The sequence below is a fragment of the Mus musculus genome, chromosome 7 (genome assembly GCF_000001635.26).
Source record: "Mus musculus strain C57BL/6J chromosome 7, GRCm38.p6 C57BL/6J".
NCBI lineage: Eukaryota > Metazoa > Chordata > Mammalia > Rodentia > Muridae > Mus > Mus musculus.
The window spans coordinates 129,049,682-129,058,893 of record NC_000073.6 but is presented as its reverse complement, the minus strand read 5'-3'; the positions used below and the strand labels follow the sequence as shown (position 1 = coordinate 129,058,893).

General features: G+C 44.4%; 1 pseudogene; it reads left to right on the top strand.

Annotated features, from left to right (window-relative positions):
* On the top strand, positions 3,796–4,620 carry Gm4259 (predicted gene 4259; annotated as a pseudogene).

The following is a 9,212-nucleotide window of genomic DNA, read 5'->3' as shown; positions in this document are numbered from 1 at the left end:
TGCTCAGGTCTCAAATGCCTTTTTGAAAGGCCCAGGAATCAGACTGCATGGCTTTGAATCCTACTTTGCAACCATAAGCAACTCCCTGTGTCTTAATAGGTCTCATCTATAAAACAGAGCTGGGAAGCTGGGTGCTGGGGATGCGATGGTCGTGTAGCAAGAATGTCTTGTGTATGGTATGGATGCGTTGCCTGTCAATTAAAAACCTATGGCCTACAGGAAAAGGTGGAATAGAAGGGAGGACATCTGGGAGGAGAGAGAATCCTGGGATTCTTTCAGGGGATTCACCCAGGGGAGATGTGACGAGATAGACACATGGCACCTGGGCACAGATAACCAGCCACATGGTAGAAGGTAGATAAAAAATAAATGGGCTAACTTAAGTTATGATATAATAAGACAAAAGCCTAGCAATACGGCCTAGATATTGGTAAATATATTTTAAGTCTGAGTCTTATTTCTAGAAGCATGGGGCTGGGAGAAGAGCCACAGATAAAGTCTACAGGGTTGTAGAGGATGCTCTGGCTAAAATGCAGTCACCCCTGGGGAGGGGAGAGAGGAAAGGTAAAGCTGTAGAGGTATTGCTTTCCAAGCATAGACTGAGTCTGATCCCCATGGGTCACGTGAGAAACTAGGCATGGTAGCCTGAGATTCCAGCACTAGACAAATAGAGCCAGGTCACAGGGGCCTCGTGAATCTGTGATGTCAAGAAGTGAGACACTCTGTCTCACATTACAAGTTGGAGAGTAACGAAGAAAAGCACCTGAGGTTGACATGTGCACACATGTATGCAAGCTCACACACATACATACACATACATGTACATGCATACACTCACACAAACACATAAACACTCACATGTACATGTATACACAAGCATGCACTGACTCTTCAGATGTTCAGTGGGTCAGTAGGATTTTAAAAATGGCTTCTCTGCCTCATTTTACATTTGAGAACTTTGTCGTCAGCAGATTGACACCTAACAGCTTTTTAAAGTATCTTGTTCCTTGAGAACTGAGAAGCCTCCCAACATTGCCCGAAACTTGAAAGCCTGACTCAGTCTCTCCTTTCTCCATACATTCACACACTCACACACATACACACACACACACACACACACACACACGCACACACACACACACACCACATTAAATTAAGATAGTCCTGCTATAACCTTGCAAGTTCAGAATGACTATATTAGTGAATTAGTGTATTAGTGAATCATTTAATTTTCCTTCTGTGGATAAAGAGATTGATAAGTAAAATAAGACCCGAGGGAACTAACAGTTGATCTAACTCCCCACACTCGTGAAATGAACTTTGAATTAGATGTTTGGTAATGGACTTGTTAGACTGTGAAGTACATCCCATAAGGTGTTTAGTGATGAACTCGTCAGACCCCTTTTTGCTGCTACCTTCAGTGCTTTCTCAGGTGTCCAGTGTAAAGCAATATAAAGCATGAATTCTAGAACAAGGCATGTGGTTCAAAGCTCCCAGTCCCTGTGTTTCTGAATGTGATATGCCTAACTCCCTTGAGCCTTACCTACTTCCTCGGTGAAATACCATGTATCTTTCTGTCTTAGTTAGGTTTTTACTGGTGTGAAGAGATGCCATGACCAAGGCAACTCTTAATTGGGGTTGACTTACAGGTTCAGAGGTTCAGTCTATTATCATCAAGGCAGGATCATGGGAATGTCCAGGCAGATATGGGGCTGGAGGAGCTGAGAGTTCTACGTCTTCATCCAAAGGCAGACAGGAGAAGACTGGCTTCCAGGCAGCTAAGACTAGGATCTTAAGCCCACACCCACAGTGACACACTTCTTCCAACAAGGCCACACCTATTCTGACAAGGCCACATCTCCAAATATTGCCACTTCCTGGGCTAAGCATATCCAAACCTCCACACTTCTCAAGAAAATATTTGCAAGTAACCCGTTGCCTCTTGTACAAAAAATAGCAGCCTGTGACAACAGGAGTCAAGCGTTCCATAAGCTAAAGCTAACATCCAAACAACTTGGTGCTGAAGAAAGATTTACAGAGGCCCCCAAAACCAATTCTCAAAACACAGCACTGATGCTAATTCACTGACATGTCAGACAGCATTAAGATCTGAGGAAACCGGCACTTGCCACTTTCAAATATCCCCCCACTGATCTCTTAGAAGTTGCAGGTGCATTTCCACATTCCCAGGCAGCCTTCCCTTTGTAAAGACAGTTCTTGGGGCATCCAAGAGGGCCTTGCTGGTGGCGTGTGGTGATGCGCATTGTACTGCCTCTGACTGACATTACAAAGACTTTTCAACAGTCTCTCAGAGGCACAGAAGGATTATACGTTCGTCCTTCAACTTCTTTCTAATAGAGATCGTGCGAACATCATTTAGCCCTGTTGCTTCAGGCTCAAATACTTCTTAGGCTTCCCTTTTCAGGCATATGCCTCTGTTTGGTCCCTGTCTGGTCACTTTGTTCTCTAGATGAAAAGATGGCTCAGTTTCTATCCAGTTTGATGGGTTGAGCAGATTCAAGACGAAGAGCAACCTAGCTTTGATACCATAATCCATGCTGTTAAGCCAGGAGCTTCAGGAAGCATCTTTGACTGCAGTCTCCAAAACAGAGTCCATGACTGTGCTGACCTGCGCTGGGGATATTATGGATAATAAACCATCTCCAAGCATTCATATTTGCTGAGATACTCCACACATGGTGTCTGTATTCCTTCTTTAAACCACAACTCTCTTACATTTTCTCCTGGAAATATCCCCTGTAAATTTACACTTTACTCTGCTTTGCGCTCCTGAGTCTACATGGACTGCAGGAACAACATTTGATGCTGCCAAATAGAGGGTGTGGTGGGTCTCACTTTGGATAAATTTATTAGAATATAAAACACACTCATTCCTCATGATGGTCAATTTCAACTGTCAATTGGGTTTTAAAAAAAAGAAAAAACCCCTAGGGTGGGTCTTGAAAGATCGCTCAGGATTAAAAGCACTTGCTACTCTTGCCGAGAACCAGAACTCAGCTCCCAGCACCCACTTAAGGCAGCTCTCGGCTGCTTATAACTCCAGGAGGTCTGATCCCCTTTTCTGGCCTATATTAAACACCTGAACATGTGTTCATACACATATACACACACCCTTAAGAGGAGGAGGGAAAGGGAGATGAAGGACGAGAAAAAGGAGGAGGAGAAGGAAGAGGAGAGAAAGAAAGCAAAAAAGCAAGAAAGAGGGAGGGAAGGTAGAAGGAAGGAAGGAAGCGGGAGGGAGGGAGGGAGGGAGGGAGGGAGGAAAGAAGGGAGGAAGGAAGAAAGGAAGGAAGGAAGGAAGGAAGGAAGGAAGGAAGGAAGGAAGGAAGGAAGGAAGGAGAAAGAGAGAGAAAGGAAGGAAGGAAGGAAGGAAGGAAGGAAGGAGAAAGAGAGAGAAAGGAAGGAAGGAAGGAAGGAAGGAAGGAAGAAAGAAAGAAAGAAAGAAAGAAAGAAAGAAAGAAAGAAAGAAAGAAAGAAAGAAAGAAAGAAAGAAAGAAGAGAAAAAGAACCAGTTGGCATATGTTCAACTTTCACTGTTCTTTATGTGAATTTTGAGAGTGAAAACACTGAGCAACAGCCAAGTCTTCATTTTGATGAGAGCAACACAAGCTGGGGGTTACAGTCATTCTTAGTTCAAAATTGTAAACTGAATATAAGTTGGAAAGAAAGCCATGGCCTTACTCTCCCAAAAAATTTACAGTCAATTGGATCTTTATGCTCAGAGGCTAGCGATGCCTTAATCCCATATCTGAGCTTTACTTGAAAATGAACCTCTCTCCTCCAGTCCAGCAAGACACCCAAAGGGAAGAAGTTCAAGGGAAGGTGGCCCTGACCTCTGCCATTGTGGAGATCTGGATGGCCAAAAGGGTGGTGAATCTTCTGAGAAAGATCCTAAGCACTTCCACCTTGGGCAGTACATTTATCCCAAAAGAACTCTCACAGGCTTCACCAAATCGCCCCACTACATCAGGCTGCAGCAGCAAAGGGTATCCTCTAAAAGCAGCTCAAAGTACCTCCTGCTATTCACCAGTTTCCCCAGGCCCTGAACAGGCAAACAGCTGCTTAAGCTTGCCCACAAGTACAGGCCAGAGACTAAGAGGGGGAAGCAAAGGCTACTGGCCTGTGATGAGAAGTAAGCTGCTGGCAAAGGGAATGTCCCAATTAGGAGACCACCTGTCCTCCCGAGCAGGAGTCAATACAGTCACTTGGTGGAGAACAAGAAGGCTCAGCTAGTGATGATTGCCCACAATGTAGACTCCATTGAGCTGGTGGTTTTCCTGTCTGAGCTGTGTCACTAGACAGGGCTCCCCTATTGCATCAGCAAGGGAAAGCCAGACTAGGTGCCTGGTCCACAGAACATATTTACCACTGTTGTCTTCACACAGGTTAACTCAGAGGACAAGGGTACTCTGGCTAAGCAGACAGAAGCATTTAGGAACAATTATAATGAGATCTGCAGCCACTGGGGATGCAACATCCCGGGTCCTACTTCTGTGGCTGGCATTGCCAAGCTAGAAAAGGCAAAAGCCAAAGATCACCACTAAACTGGATTAAATGTACACGGCTAAGTCTTCTATACATCAATATAATCACAAAATTATCTTCTCTACAAAAAGGAGGAAGAAGAGAGGGGGGAGGGAGGCAGGGAAAGATGGAGAGAGAGAGAGAGAGAGAGAGAGAGAGAGAGAGAGAGAGAGAGAGAGAGAGAGAGATGAATTATCTAAAGCAGTGGTTCACAACCTGAGGATTGCAACCCCTTTGGAGTTCAAACAACCCTTTCAAAGAGGTCACCTAAGACTATTGGAAAACACAGATATTTACATTATGATTCATAACAGTAGGAAAATCACAGTTATAAGGTAGCAACAAAAATAATCTTATGGTCAAGGGTCACTACAACACGAGGAACTGTATTACAGGGTCACAGCAGTAGGAAGGTTGAGAACAAAGTGGCTGCAGGCTGGAATGTTTATAAGGACCTAGTGTTAAGCCCTTAGTAACACAGACCTCGATAAGCCACCCATGGAAGCCCTCAGAAGTAAAACATCATTGTTCCCAGCAAGGAATGGGCGGGAACGGGACAGATAGAGTGGAGCTCACCGTCTCTTCCTGGCCTCTTGGACCCTATCTGGTGGTATACTGAAGCTAGCTTGCACCAACTTGAGAGAGAAGACTTAAATTTTCAGTAATTCTGTGAGCTCCCTGGTAAATACATCATTTTATACTATTTCCTAAATTTAAGATTAAATGTACAAGAACAACAGTAACACTCACAAGACATAGCTCATTCTGTTTCGTGAGGGTCTTTACGTTGCACAGCACTGCATCAGTATGGAGGAAATGCTAGAAATACTGTGCTGGGTGACTCTCCACCCGACTCCATCCATAATACCATTTTGGTGGCTTAAAATCACCCATGATGAAGCGAGAGCCATTAGAGAAGTTAGCTGATAGTTTTCTGGGCTGTAATATGGCTTTAAAGTGCCTGCCAAGCATCCACAAGGCCTGGGTTCCACCTCCACCCCCATTCAGGAGTGCAAACATATATAAACTGGGGGGGAGGGGGGGTCCAGGGTAGAGTGTGAGTTAACCCAGAGTTAGGTGCTAGAGATATAGCTCAATGACAGAGAACATTCCTAACAAGGTTAAAGGTCCTGGGTTCTGGGATTCAGAACCGATACACACACACACACAGAGTGAATGAGAGAGAGAGAGAGAGAGAGAGAGAGAGACAGAGACAGAGAGAGAGAGACAGAGACAGAGACAGAGACAGAGACAGACAGAGACAGACAGAGACAGAGAGACAGAGAGACAGAGACAGAAAGTGAGAGAAAGAAGCAGATAACATAGATCAAGACCCCTCACCTCTTCTCACCAGAGGGTTTTTGTTCTGTTCTGTTTTGTTTTGTTTTGTTTTGAGCTAAGTTCTGGTTCTAAGGCACCCCAACAAGAGCAAGCATAAGGTTTTGTTCCTCCAACACAGGGAAGTAATTCCTAGAACGACAAAGATAAGGAAAGATTACATGAACCATAGTCAAGAAGAGATCTTCATAGACAGGGGAAACCATGCATGCTAGAAAGGCAGCGTCTCCCTTCTGTCGAGATCTCCCGATGGAAAGCACAGCATAGCTTGGATCTTCATAGAGGAACGAGAGGTGGGAGAGGCAGAGGGAGGGAAAGGAGGGGAGGAGGATGGAAGGAGAGGGAGAGAGAAAGAGAGAGAGAGCATGTGTGTGGGGTGTGTGTGTGTCTGTGAGAGAGAGAGAGATTACAGTTATAATTAAATTGTGTGCCTTCTTCTAATCACACCTCAAACTAGACCAGTTCCTGAGGGTTCCCACATACATAAGTGAAAATGCCCCTTCAGTTTTGGAAGCTTTAATTCAGGTAGCAAGCTCTGACCTTCATGTAGATCCTTGGGTCCTGATTTTGTTCTTATGAAGAAGTAAAGATGTTTAACTGTTATCAGAAAGAAACACAGCAGCAATTACCTCTTGCCAACAAAACACCTCAGCAGCTTATCTAGTAATGACAAGGCTCCAGGGACCTTGTCTTTATGGGGTCTCCACCCTTTGTATCCAGGCACCAGAGCATGGAAAATCCCACACACACACTAAGCACTCAGATTCTCACTCTGCCTTCAGAGGTTCCAAGCAAGTGGGTCTCGGATGGGGCAGAAAACTGAACTTGTTTTCCCACTGAGTTTACAGGGGATGCTGATGTGCCTGATCCAGGCATCTCATCCTGAGAGGCATTATTTACACATGCGAAATGTACCCATCTAGAGCTTCAGATGTGGCCCTGTTGATGGAGGGCTTATACAGCATGAGCAAAGTCCTGGGTTCCATCCTCAGCAGCACGTAAGGCAGTCATGATGGGGCATACCTGTAATGCCACACTTTGTAGGTGGAGAAAGAAAAAACAAAAGTTTAAGGTCATCTTTAGCTACATAGTGATTTCAGGGCCAGCCTGGGCTAGAGACTATTTTTTAAAAGAAGAAAGAAACCTAGAAACAGAAGACAATTTGGGGTACAGAAATGTTTTCTCGTGCTTCTATCCTCTCTCTCGTAGGAGAGATGTCAAAGACGGGTGAGCTCCTGGGACCTAATGCATACCACTGCACCCTGACATATATATATATATATATATTACCAAGCTGATCAAAGTTGAGTCAATTTGAGTTGAGTGCCCATCTGCCACTGCCTGAGGACTGCTCCCAGGAGCATTCATCTCCACACTTGCTTCCTTCTTGTTGGGGTTTGAGGGGGGAAATTATCCCTAGAATCTCAGATGTTGGCAGCAAGGTAGTCTTCATGAACATGACAGGCCTCAGGAATTCAGGCTAGGCACTCTTGAAAGTTGCCCTTTAACCTCCACATGTGTCCTGTGGTATGTGTGCATGCCCACTCACACATAGACACACACTCATGCAAATAAATAAATAAATAAATAAATAAATAAATAAATAAATATTATTTTTTTAAAAATTTGAAGTCAAAAGTTTGCTTGATAATAGAGATGTGCCCCTTCCTTGCTTCACAGTACTCACTCCCGAGGACTCTGAGGGACATCATATGGGAAGTAAATAATTAAAGAAGGTTTTCCATGACAGCATGTAATGTCTGTGTGTGTGAAGGGAAATCTTTCTCTTTAGTCTTTTGTTTTGCTTTGGGACTTTCTCAAGCAAAATCAAATATCTCTCTGTGTCTCACCCCACATCCCAGTGGACAGATGGCCCCAAGTCCCCTTTGGTAGCCCTCCAGAATCAGTTCTCAGACACTAGAAGGGAGCCGTACAAACCCAAGGCCAGGGAGATAGCAAACCAAAGCCATATGTGATGTATAAGTAAAATGAGCATCTCTTTCTAAAATATAATGGAGAACTTGGCCAGAGGCAACTCAGTGCCCAAGACAGATGGCCAAGCTATGCCATTCTAGCATAGCCTGGCCTATGCCTGGCCTGTCAGGACAATCCAGCTGGTAGAAATGAAATCTTTATCTTTGTGTGGATCCACCAGCAGGAAGTGAGGAAGCAGAGAGAACCCTGCCAAGTCCCCACCCCACTCCACCATCAGCACTCTCAAGGCTGTCAGCATGCATCTAAAGAGTAGAACGCATGCCAGAGAGCCCTGACATTGATTATAAGCCATAGGATTCTCTATTGAGTATTTGAGCCTGTATTGAACCCAGAGTCACTTAGAAGAAATGGAGAGATCACCAGCTGACTGCATAAATGGATTCCTTAGGATTGCCTTGAAACTCACACTCTCCCTATAGAGTCAGGTGTTGCTCTTCAGAAAGGCATTTTTCTCTAGGACATTTGGAGCTACTGTCTGTACTAGGTTTAAAATGTGAAGTCAGGGTGTTTTTGTTTGTTTGTTTGTTTGTTTGTTTGTTTAGGTTTTTGTTGGTTTTTGTTTTTTGTTTTTGTTTTGTTTTGTTTTTGTTTGTTTGTTTTGTTTTGTTTTTTGTTTTTGTATATTAGCTATAAACTATAGGAGCCTAAAAACTGGAAGTTTGGACCCAAACCATACCTGACTTCTCAAGCTGAAGAGTAGACTTGGGCTGCAGAACTTAACCTCTGGGTCATGATACTCCAGCTACTACTGGAGCCAACTGGAGCCATGGAGACATGGGGACATGGGGACATGGAAGAGGGACAGATGCAAATGAAGGTGGGAGATGAGAAGTTGAGAATGCCATCAAAGTTATCAAGCTTCCCACTCACAGGGAGGAATCCACACCGCCGTGAGGGAGTGGAGATCCTGCCATCCCCAGGAGACTTGGTAGTCCGAAGACAGTGTGGGGCTTCAGACCTTTGTCTCAAACCGGACATGTCCTCAGATCCCTGCTACCCAGAAGGTGCCATCATAAGGCACATACACAGCCAGCTGAGATGCTGCTTGGAGCAGGCTGTCACTTCAATAGCGTGTTCCAACAGCGGAAGCCTTGGCCAGTGTCCACCTGTGCTGCAGCTGTTCTGTTTCTGTAATTAATGCAACCCAGAGACAAGAAGCCATAAAAGGAGAGATTGGCAATGGTAGATGTTTTATAAGGGTCTGTATTTAAAAAAGGCATTGTGACTAAAGCTAGAAACCAAGTTGCAGCTGAAGATATTTACAGCTTATTGCACTGAGGATAGATCAATATCTACCACATATCACATAAAGGATTCTCTGTTCTTACAAATCA